The sequence below is a fragment of the Epargyreus clarus genome, unplaced genomic scaffold (assembly GCF_041222505.1).
Source record: "Epargyreus clarus isolate Ecla_fem2 unplaced genomic scaffold, WU_Ecla_fem_2.2 ptg000024l, whole genome shotgun sequence".
Lineage (NCBI taxonomy): Eukaryota > Metazoa > Arthropoda > Insecta > Lepidoptera > Hesperiidae > Epargyreus > Epargyreus clarus.
In genome coordinates this window covers 14,045,627-14,057,836 of record NW_027332231.1, presented here as the reverse complement: position 1 = coordinate 14,057,836, position 12,210 = coordinate 14,045,627, and the positions used below count along the sequence as shown (strand labels likewise).

At 34.3% G+C, this 12,210-nt stretch overlaps 1 protein-coding gene across 7 annotated transcripts in view; it reads left to right on the top strand.

Moving 5' to 3' along the window:
* Window positions 1-12,210, top strand: part of esn (espinas) — a 400,966-nt gene that overhangs the window by 197,180 nt on the left and 191,576 nt on the right. The gene's annotated exons all lie outside the window — the stretch shown is intronic.

The following is a 12,210-nucleotide window of genomic DNA, read 5'->3' as shown; positions in this document are numbered from 1 at the left end:
AGACTTGAGCACTTACTTATTGTTACGTTTACTGTCTACCGAAGCAAACGGAACAGAATAATGGATTGAGTAAAGTTACGTAAAATTGTGGGATGTTTTGAAAACTCATGGTAAGGGTACGGTAAGTCAGCATCCCATCCTCCCATTGAAACGCAGGAACTGCTTCACCACCCCAAACGATACCCGTAGGTACTAGCATAGTAAAGAAAAAGTCTTTCTTTACTATGCTACTAGTTTACATCTTTCACCACATAACATCAAATGGGCCGCAAACTTCTTTCTGCTTCGATTATATAAAAATAATGCACGCGAATAAACCTTACATAAAAGACCCTTTACGTGCACATTGCAAATAATAATCATAAACAAAATCTAATTTGGTTTCATTTGCGAACATTTAAATAACAAGAAGCGTTCGGGTTTGCATGCCTGAACATGCAATACCGATAGCATCGGCGCCGCGTCTAATTAGCGGGTTAGGCTGGCTGCACACTCCGGTATACCGGATACTGTGCTGAAATGAAATGAAATGAAATATATGTTAAGGCACAAATAAACTTCCGATATTTTTAACTGATTTAATAATTTCAATTTTTCAAGTATAATAACTCGATTTTTATGGTCACTTTCCGCAAAAGAATGAACCCGCACCGCCAGCTCCAATCAGTTTTATGCACCTCCAGCACCGCTTGTAAGTCAAATCAACTCCTGTTTTTAACCGTTACATATATTTATTTTGTATAGGCCTACGGCGGTACTTACAAATTGTCAGTTACAATATTTTATCTTAAACCACTATCGGATCGCAACGCGACCTCAATTGAGAAGATCCGGTAAGAAACTCAGTGGGTTTGTCTGTTTTTTAATAATACTATCTGACTACTATGTTGTCAAACTATGACAACTATGTTGGTTCGACCACCTTCGCATTTTTAATATTACGACTGTTACAACATAGTTGCGAAGGTGTTAGAATCTGTGGTTCGACTCTGGCGGCAACACCGCTGCACCTATTTCTACCTCATAACAGCTGTGTTCTAGTTTGAAGGGTTTGGTAAGGGAAACATGCTTATCCAATGCATTTCAACTTAGTTCTTAGGGGTAGCGGCGTATCTGTGGCTGACCTCACATAGGAATAGGATCTAGCGTAACAGATGTCCATGAGTGACAGTAGCCACTTATCATGCTGGACTGCATGCTTGTCTCCTACTCCTACATTATAAAAAAAAATCTACTGGTGAGTACGGATCTTATATCAAAATGAGAAGAATTAGGCCACCACGCTGTCCAAGATCAGTTTGCGGTGACTTTCTTTACCATCAAAGAATTCGATAAATATTAAATTTCAAATAAGCACAAAACTTTAAAATCAAAGTCACTTAAAGTGACATGATTCTAAATTTTTAATTTAAATTAATTTCAATTTGAATTAATGGGAATTTAGTATTGTATTTTTAATTTAATTTAATTTAATTTGTTTTATACTTGGTAACTTACAATGTTTTATTAGTGCATTTTAATTTATGAATTCTATTATTGTTTAATTAAGATGTCTGAATTGTTGTTTTGTTTATTATGATTCTTAGAGATTGAAATAAACGATTATTGTTATTATTATTATTAAAGAGATTTCGAAACTCCAGCCCAATTTGGGACACACTCACTCACAGTTCAAGACACTCACTCACAGTTCAAGGTGGTAGAACCCTTTGTGGTTCGACTCCGGTGGCACCACCGCCACACCTATTTCTACCTTATAACAGCAGTGTTAGGCGCTGTTGTGTTCCGGTTTGAAGGGTGTGGTAAGGGAGACAGACTTTTCCGAGGCGTGCCAGCTTAGTCCTCAGGGGTAGCGGCGCATCTGTAGCCGACGTCAGGTAGGAATATCTAATCCTATCTGGGGTTGATTACAGATGTCCATGGGCGGCAGTAGCCACTTACCATCAGGTGGACTGCACGCTCGTCCGCTAACCTTATATTATAAAAAAAAAAAAAAGTTTTCGACTTCCGAACTTTCAAGAGAATGGGTTTTACGATATTTTCCTTGCGGATTAAAACAAGGGATAGTGTGAAGCCGCCTTTTTCGATAAAGGAGATAGGCTTCGTGAATTTCTGGTGTCAAGAATAGTAATGACAAGGTAAGTAGCATTTTGGAATTTGTGTCCGCACTCACGATTGCATCGGACTTCGCATTGGCCTTGTTAGAGTTATTTAAATTAAAATATTTTTTTACAATGTATTTTCTTGTTTCGTTATGTTAGTGGTCGGCGAACATACAAGCCACCTGTAGCCTTACCATGAGTTTTTACGTTTAAAAAAATATGACTATTTTGGTATTTGTTTACGTATTTGCCCATACAATTTCCAATCAGCGCCCCTGGCCGATTGTGTCAGAGCTAGGAAATCGTATGGGCCAATACGTAAACAAATACCAAAACAGTCATATTTGTCAAAACGTAAAAACTCATGGTAGGGGTACTGATGGAAAGGAATAACCAAGGAAGGGATGCACTCATTTGGAGGAGATGGAACTCTTTGCGGTTTGACTGACGACACGACTGCCACTCCTATTTCTGCTAGCAGCATGAAGAGCTTTATTTTAGTTTGAAGGGTGGTGGAAGGGTGCTAAGGGAGTGATACTTATACGCAGTTTTCCAACATAATCTTTATGTTGTTGTCAATTTAAATATTTTCCACTTACAATTTTAACCATATGGTTTTACTTCAGCGCGAATATGTACCAAGTAACCCTACTTTATTTATAATATTGAAATAGGAATGTAGCACACACCTGCTGCTAAGTGGCCACCGCCACCCGTACTCCTTTAATTAAATCCAAATACGAGTTCAACAGGGGTTCTACCTGGACCTGAAGCCGATCACAGAATCGTCGCCACTCCTCCAACTCAGGTAACTTTTGAACTAAACGTAATTATACAACTCCCATACCACTTACAGCTAAGTTTTTACAGCGTTAAAAATGTACAGTCCGCTCCAAAAGTAGATGAACAGTTTAAGGTTTCTAAACCAAGTTTCTACCTACAACCAAGCCTCCACAAGTAGCTAAACACAACTAGCGCCATAATTAGATGAACGGCGTAAAGTTTCAAAAGTAGATTACTACACTACAGTGTCAAAAGTAGCTGAATAGTGACACATCATATTAGTGAGTTTACTTTTGACATATTAGTTGTCATCTAATTATGGTGCTAGGGATGTTTAGCTACTTAAGAACGGTTGGGTGTATAGGTAGATATTTTTGGATTTTTTATCAGTTCATCTACTAATGAAGCTGACTGTACTATCCAAAAGTAGAAAATCATTTTCAAAAGTCAAAGATAATACAAAACCTCATTACATAATTCTGGGTTTTAAATAACAACGTGTAGGTACCATGATCACCGGTAGAAATTAATTTATGGAATATTAATAATGGTATTTGTCATAAGGGATTAAAAAGAAAGTTTTGAGGAATGTAGAATGATTGAGAGTTGTAATTTAAAAATTGACGTGAATATATTAATATGTACTTATTCATTATATTAATGGTTCATAGAAAGTAGATAATACACAGTAATACTATTTATCATTGTGATAAGTATCAAATTACGAATGCATGTTGTATGTAAAATATAGATATTTGTGTACATGTTTGTATTTTAGCTTTTAAAACTCGCGTGTATTTTTGCAGATTCAAATTAATCATGCGTCTATTTATCATTTGTACCCTTAGTATGAGCTTTTACGTTGTTTTTGTATTTGTTTACGTATTTTCCATACATTGCCAATTAGTTCTGAAACAGTCTGCTAGGGGCGCTGATTGGAAATGTATGGGCAAATACGTAAACAAATACAAAAACAGTAATTTAATATTTTTTTTAAAACTTATAAAATGATACTAAGGGTACTAAACATAATATAAGCTACACATTAATTTCCCTCACTTGAAAATTGAAATCGTATATAAAGTGAAATCCAGCTTGAACTTGCCTTACAGCAAATCTATTTGTCGAAAAGTATTTGAAACTTTCTTGAGAATAAATCAATTGTTTATTTTATTAACAACTGAATGCTATATATGTTTTTTGTTTTGTTACAGGTAATGAAGTACTTCAGCAGATGAACTGTAGGTTCTAGTAGTAAAATTTTCCTTGTAGACACTTATAGACTAGTATTCTTTAATTTATTCCAATTGATCTACATATAAAATTGTTGTTTCATCAACATCAACCCAGTACTACCCCACTGCTGGGTAAGGGTACTTGAAAACTTATTTTAAAGATTTCTCTGGAATGCAGGTTTCCTCGAGATGTTTTCCTTTACCGTTTAAACAAGTGATAATTAATTACTAATACGCACATAACTTTTAAAAAACCTGGGATTTGAACCTCAGTCTCCTCGATCAGAAGGCTGAGTTTTTTTAACCACTAGGCTATCTCTGCTATATAATTGCCGTTTACATCTGTATCATCTGTACTAGAGGTTCATGTTTTAATGTCGATGACCTCCAAAACAATGTTAATAGTAAGATCTACGGTTACCTATAATTCAGTGTAAGCCGCAATTTGGACGGGTCGCTTCTTAAATTACAACCAATTTCAATAATTCAATCGCGTTTAAGATCGATGTGGTGTTACCAGAAGAAATGCGTGTAACGCGCGGTTTTAGTTTGATAGAAGTAACGTGATATTAGCACTTTAGTTGTACAGTTAAAGGTTTGCCGTCGACTCTACCGATATCAGCTGTCTGACAACAAACAATTCTGTACCCTTAATATGACTTTTTACGTTTGATTGAAACCGTTCACCGTGTACGTATTCGCTCATAAAGCGCCCCTTGAACCGTATCGGAAATAAAATTTCGTATTAGCAGTTTTAAAAAACTGAATAGTCAATTGTAACGAAATTTAATTTTACAAATGTCAATAGAATGTATTTATGTTTTCGAGCAAACGTAAAAACTCATACTAAGGGTACTGCGTCGATATTTTGCAATAGTACCGATGATAGAAAAGGCGATAATTAAAATGCTTCACTTTAAATTATATATTTTTTCTTATACCCCTTGTTAATAGTCAAACTATTCAATTTTGCCGCCCAAAATTTCAATGTAAATTTCTAGTACACTAGTATACTAGTATTAATTAGTATAAATTTCTAGTATTTCTAGTATACTAGAAATTTGAATATATATCTGGCGTTAGATATTTAGGTGTCCGTCTCGTAACGCTTGTCGTCTGAACATCCCTTATAATGAAATTGTAACCTTTGAAACATTGAATTGGAGATGAAATGATCTTTTATGCTCAATCCAATTCTTTTGTTGCGAATCGAAAGTGAATTGTCCATTGTACTCCAGAATGATCAAAATATATTTATTTTTAACCTATTTTATATGTGTTATATTATGGATTACCAGTATTTTACCTTATAAGGATCGTTTGCATGTGAGAGTATACTTGTTGTTGAATCTTAAACCTAAATTTTGCATACACGTTTGGTTTATATTTGTCATATAAACCAAACGTGTATGCATGATAATTTCAGTGACGTCATTTTGAATCCGACATGACGGACGTCCCAAGATGAGTACCGATTATATAGGCATTAAATAAAAGGGTTCCTAAGAATATTATGATACTAAAAAACTTATTTTTAAAATTATTTTTAACATACATTTCTTAGCCTTTGGTTAACTAGATAAAGTATATTTTATTACTACTAGGTACTACTTATACTTCTTAATTTAAGTTTATTTCTGCACTTTCAACCATAAAAATAATGAATAAATTATAAGAAGAATTCTTCCATACGATATAATTATGAAGAAAGCGAAATAGTGTCATACGTATCACACATACGATTATTAATTATGGTGTCAATTATTTTTTTCTAATAATTTATTGCAATATCACTTTCACCACAAACATTAGACTCATTTAGTCAGAACCGGATTCCTGTTTTAGTCATCAAAATGCTAAATGCCCGAATTTATGAGTTTAATGCTCTGAATATGTTCTCTCACGGCGAAGTCGTAAATAAAAAAACTTATAAGGTACAGTATTTATGTAAAGTATTTATGCCTTATTTAATATAACTCCGAAACCTCTTATGTTTATAAGTAGTACCTATTTGTAAAAAAATTATACAGAAAGGAATTATATTTTTAAGGTTATGCCATTCGGATAGAAATGTCCCCCACGTCCCCCATGTCTATTCCAAAATATAACCAATACTTTTTAACATTATAGTGTTCATAAAGTAGCCACAATAAATTAAATTTAAATGTAAAATAATCTATCGTACAACGGTATATATGCATATCAGAGTTAGTATAAATATTTTACAAAGTATAAAATAACCAATCATAATAAAAACAAAAACCTGACTGCTTAAAAATATGTCTTTAGTCACTCCCACAAATTAGATTAATCCAACAACACCATCATATATTAAAATCCGTCAAGCCGTTTGGCCTGTAGGGCATGCCAAATAATGAGACATTTTTTTTATAATTTAGGAGTAGCAGACGAGCATGCAGTCCACCTTATGGTAAGTGGCTACTGCCGCACATGGACATCTGTTATCAACCCCAGATAGGATCAGATATTCCTACCTGAAGTCGGCCACAGATGCGCCGCTACCCCTGAGGACTAAGCTGGAACGCCTCTGAAAAGTCTGTCTCCCTTACCACACCCTTAAAACCGGAACACAGCAGCGCCTAACACTACTGTTATTAGGTAGAAATAGGTGTGGCGGTGGTGCTGCCGGAGTCGAACCACAAAGGGTTCTACCAACTACATACATACATACATACGCTCAAAAAACATTACTCTCCACAGTCGAGTAAAAATAACAATTAATAATCGACATAAAGCTGCACTTAAACTTGTCATTATATTTTGGTCAAATTGCATTAGGGCTACCAAACTTAATTGAAGGAAACTTTTACCACAGTATAAAGATATACAGTATTTTAACTCGGCCCTGACCTTGAATTAGATACCTACGGTTGCGCTGGGCAAAGTTACGCGTTAGGGCTGCCTGCCTACAGTTTTTTTAATTACATCTGCATACTTGACTTTCTTTTTAATTTTTTGATTTTAAATGTTGTATTTGTTACTTAAACAAATGAATGTTATATATAGTTAATTATATAGAAAGTGTTGAATGAAAATGCATGTTATGTTTTTTAATATGTATATATTACGTAATAAAAACTATTCTTATAATTGGGTACTTGACAGTTACAACAATAAAATATGAAATATGTTCGACATGATAGCTTATAAATTAACATAAATTATGCAATATTTAGTTTAATTTTTAATACAATATTTAATAATAATTTTAATTAGAGATGCGCCGAATAGTGGTTTCAGCGAATAACCGAATACCGAATATTATTCGGTTTAACTTTTACCGAACCGGATATTCGGCCAAATTATTCGGTTTACCAATTCATTGTTTTGCCGCGTAAACAGGTTCTAATATTTCTTTTATAGTGTCTATTATTGTCAATTTGCCAGTTACCTGTGTTCATTAAAACTTTGATTTAAGTTGTAAAAAGAAATACTGATTTGAGGTTTAAAATAAATGTTGACTATACTAACTATAGAATCTATACAAATAATTAAAATTTAAGTGTCTGTTTGTAATGTCAAAATAACAACATTTTACTAAGAGCATATAACATAAAAGCAAAATATAAAATATACGGTATATACGGTACTTATAACGAAAAAAATATTATTTAAATTTTGGTTTGTTCCGGCTAATCCTTAAAATGGCTGTACTGATTTTGATGGGACTTTCACTGGCAATTAGCTGATGTTATAGACAGTAACATAGGCTACATTAATTTTGGAAAAGAATTAGGGATAAGCGCAAAGAAGTTAAATCCCATGAAAACTACAAAGTGTTTACACTTTTAACGCGGGTGAAACCGCGGGGCACAGCTCGTAAGTAATAAATATGTTCTTTTGAGGTTTCAAAATAAATGTTGATTTGAAGTTTAATTGCTTTATGTTATTAAATTTGTTATAGGATTTCTTTGACTTAAAATATAACATAAATCTTACATAAGAAGTTTTGTCTTTTAGTAATGTACCGTGTCGTGTATACACGAAAATAGACATACCTACTCGAACCGAATATATTCGGCACCAAAACCGAATAATTCGGCCGAATACAAATAGCACAAAAGATGCCGAATACGCCGAAAACCGAATACCAAATGAATATTCGGCGCATCTCTAATTATAATCTATACTCCGATTCATAATTGGGTGTCCAAAATGTAAACAAAGGTGTTGACCTATCAAGAAAATACCTTTCAAATGGTAGTTTCTTATTTTTGACGAACTTAAAATAATACAACGATAATAAAATATTGATCTAAATAAATTAAGATCAATTCTCATTTTTACCCGACTGCCAAGGAAGGGTTATGTTTTTCGCGCGTATCTTGTATGTTTGTCTTTCTTTATTTGATCCGATCTAACAAACGGCTGGATGAATTTCAACAGTTAAGATGTGATTATATTTGTCTCAATGACCCGAGTGTCCTTAGATAGGTGTCAGTAAAAAATAAATAAAATGGTGGATTTTTGGCGCGAAATAGTAACACATTTAAAAAAAAAAGGTAACCGAACCTATCGAGTAGGGTATCAAATGAAAGGAAATTAAACGGCGATTATAAAAACATATTTGTATATATACAAAACAGCAAGGTGACTGACTGACTGACTAACTAAATGACTTTTTCATTTTTCAGAAATCAACGTACAGCCTAAACCAAGGACCTGACACTTCTGAAATTTTGCACATAGGTTCTCTATATAGCGTGAATAAGTACTAAGAAAGGCCTTTTGAAAATTCTACCCTAAAATAGGGTAAAACAGTTTTTTTGAAATTCTTTAATTTTGAAGCAACTACTATAAAATTTTGTATTTGGCTTTTTGGTTAGGAACAAAGACGCACTTATTTATCCCCCTCCGAAAAATCAACCCCGTAGAGGGTAAAATAAGGGTTTAAAGTTCATTTGAACAATCGTCAATTTTGAAGCAAACGCTATGAAATTTTGCATCAGGCTTGTTAGATAAAAAAATTGAAATTCTGCCTCTAAGGAGGTAAAATAATGACCGAAACTTTGATTTACTGAAGTTATATATTTTATAGACCGTAAATGGTGTTTTTTTTTCGCGAAATACGAGTAGTAACACGTTTTAAAAAAAGTTAATCAAACCTATCGAGTAGGGTGTCAAAATACAGGAAATTAAGAGGAGATAACACATATGTTATATCATCATCATCATCATCATCATCAACCCATTACTGTCCCACTGCTGGGCACGGGTCTCCTCTCAGAATGAGAAGGATTAGGCCATAGTCCACCGCGCTGGCCAAGTGCGTATTGGTAGACTTCACATACTTTTAAGATTTTTATAAATCTCTCAGGTATGCAGGTTTCCTCACGATGTTATCCTTCACCGTTTAAGCAAGTGATAATTAATTTCTAATACGCACATAAATTTGAAAATCAGAGGTGCGTGCCTGGGATTTGAACCTCGGACCCCTCGATCGAGAGGCCGCGTTTCTTAACCACTAGGCTATCACTCGCTTATATATGTTATATGTTATATAATATATCTTATATATATACAATTCTCGTGTTAGTTACCGTACTCCTCTTAAACGGCTTCACCGATTTTCACCTAATTTTATATACATATTCAGTAGGTCTGAGAATCGGCCACTATCTATATTTTTTTACCCCTAAGTGATAAGGGTTGTTCACCCTTAACATTTTTTTATTTATTTGGCAACACAACGTTTGCCGGGTCAGCTAGTACTATATGTACTCGTATTTACACATCAAGATGACTGTCTGACTAAATGAGTGAGTTGCTGTACCAGAGATCGACGCGAAGGGAAACCGCTGAACTTAAGCGTGCTGGAATTTTACACATTTTTTAGGTTATTTATTATATAGCGTAATTGAGCACTACGAGGATAAAATAGGATAATATTGTTTGAACATCTTTTGTTTTTGTAGCAGACACCTACTATGAAACTTTGTATGTGGCTTTCTGGATAAAAATAACGAAATGCCTATTTCACTGCTTTTGGAAATTCTACTTCAGCCTTTTTGGTGCAGTCGGGTTTTTGATTTTTTTAATTAATTATCTAATATTTATATTACCTCATTCAGAATAGTCCCTCGGCGGCATATCGCGCGAACAAACGGGTGCCGAAAGGCTGCTAAGCCACGCCCTAAGCCTTTGTTGCGCCGCGCGACGACGAATAAATACGACGCGTGCGTTGTGCAAGCAAGCCCTTCGTTTATCAACAGTTTCGAGTTTTATTTTGCGCGGGAATAATAAAAGTTGTAAATTGGTCGAAGAAATAGTTTTTTTCTATTAATTCAGAAGAGGGATAACCTCAAATAACAAACTAACACCTGTCTACTGAACCAAAAATACAACAATCATACGTATTTTTTTTAAATATCAAATTATATTAATTAAATCTAATCTAATTTAGTAGTAATAGTACCTAGTAGATTAAGTATCTAGTATTAACATAAAAATCATTGTAATTGTCTTACCTTTCGGAGTTTCCAGGCAGTTTAAAAAATGTTATATCTGGATGTGTTATTGATGAATTGAAGCAACCAAAAACAGCACAATAGTCTATAACTTTTCTTCGCCATATTATTCTTGAAACAAAAAAATATACTTCTTAAAAAACCGCGTATACCAAGTGATTACTTACCTCGAGGCGAGTAGGCGTGGCTTGCGTTTCGTGCCTTTGTATGAAGATAAAATACTGTATATCCTTATACTGTGCTTTTACCTTTGAACATATTTACATATTCCATCAAGTTGGCCCAAAAAAATACGATTAAAATTACCCACCCTAAATTTAAATCTTTTATTGACCATATTCTTAAATTATTACTATACCTTACGGGATTTGTATAATTTAAATTTAAATCCGAATACCGACCATAAAATATCTTACTAACAAAGATTTAAGCTCTATTATAACGAACTAGAGTTAAAATTGTAAAAAAGAAACCATTTCTCATAAGTAATTGCTTTCTTTAAGGGTCTTAAAAGGGCGGTGGTCACCGGCAGGTGATGATTTGTTTTAGTATACGATACATTTTGAAAGATGTGTAATGAATTGAGAATAAATGACTTTCTAACACAAATTCGAAGGTGGTAGAACCCTTTGTGGTTCGACTCCGGCGGCACCACCGCCACACCTATTTCTACCTAATAACAGCAGTGTTAGGCGTTGCTGTGTTCCGGTTTGAAGGGTGTGGTAAGGGAGACATACTTTTCCGAGGCGTTCCAGCTTAGTCCTCAGGGGTAGCGGCGCATCTGTGGCCGACCTCAGGTAGGAATATCTAATCCTATCTGGGGTTGATTACAGATGTCCATGGGCGGCAGTAGCCACTTACCATCAGGTGGACTGCATGCTCGTCTGCTACTCCTATATTATAAAAAAAAAAAAAAAAAAAAAAAAATACAAATAGGAAAAAGAGACTTCTGATGATGAACAAGTGTGGTTTCGTGGATAAGAATGTATGAATATTAAGTTTAGCTTAAAATTTTGTGAAACTACATAGTCTGTGATAGCAAAGGCCCTATTCCGATCTCTGAGAATATTATTATTTATAAATTATTTAAAGTTACTTGAGAAGATCTAAAAGGCCGCGGCTGTCCTCCAAAGTTCGGTTTGTAAGGTCATTTTGTCGCAAACAAGCAAGATATAGTAATAAATTTCCTCCTGAAGTATTCCCGGAGCATTATGAAACGGACTCTACACTGTTGTTTATATATCCGAACTATACCAACTATTTGCCCATACATTTCCAATCAGTTCTGATACATTCCGCTGAGGGCTCTGGAAATATATGGGAAATACGTAAACAAATACAAAAACAGTAATTTGTGTAAAAACGTAAAACTCATACTAAGGGTACAGGAATCAAATAAGTTTCTATTAGCAACTGACGCTGCTGTCTTTCTTTCAACAGTTGTCATAAGTTCGATCATACTACCCCCTATAGAATTTAAAATGCCATAGATTGTATAATATTATAGGTATAAGTGTAATTCTCGGCTGTACAGTTATATACCAGTAGTACTGTCGTCACCGTGGTTTATGGGAAGTGTTTACGGTTCGCCATCACATGCGG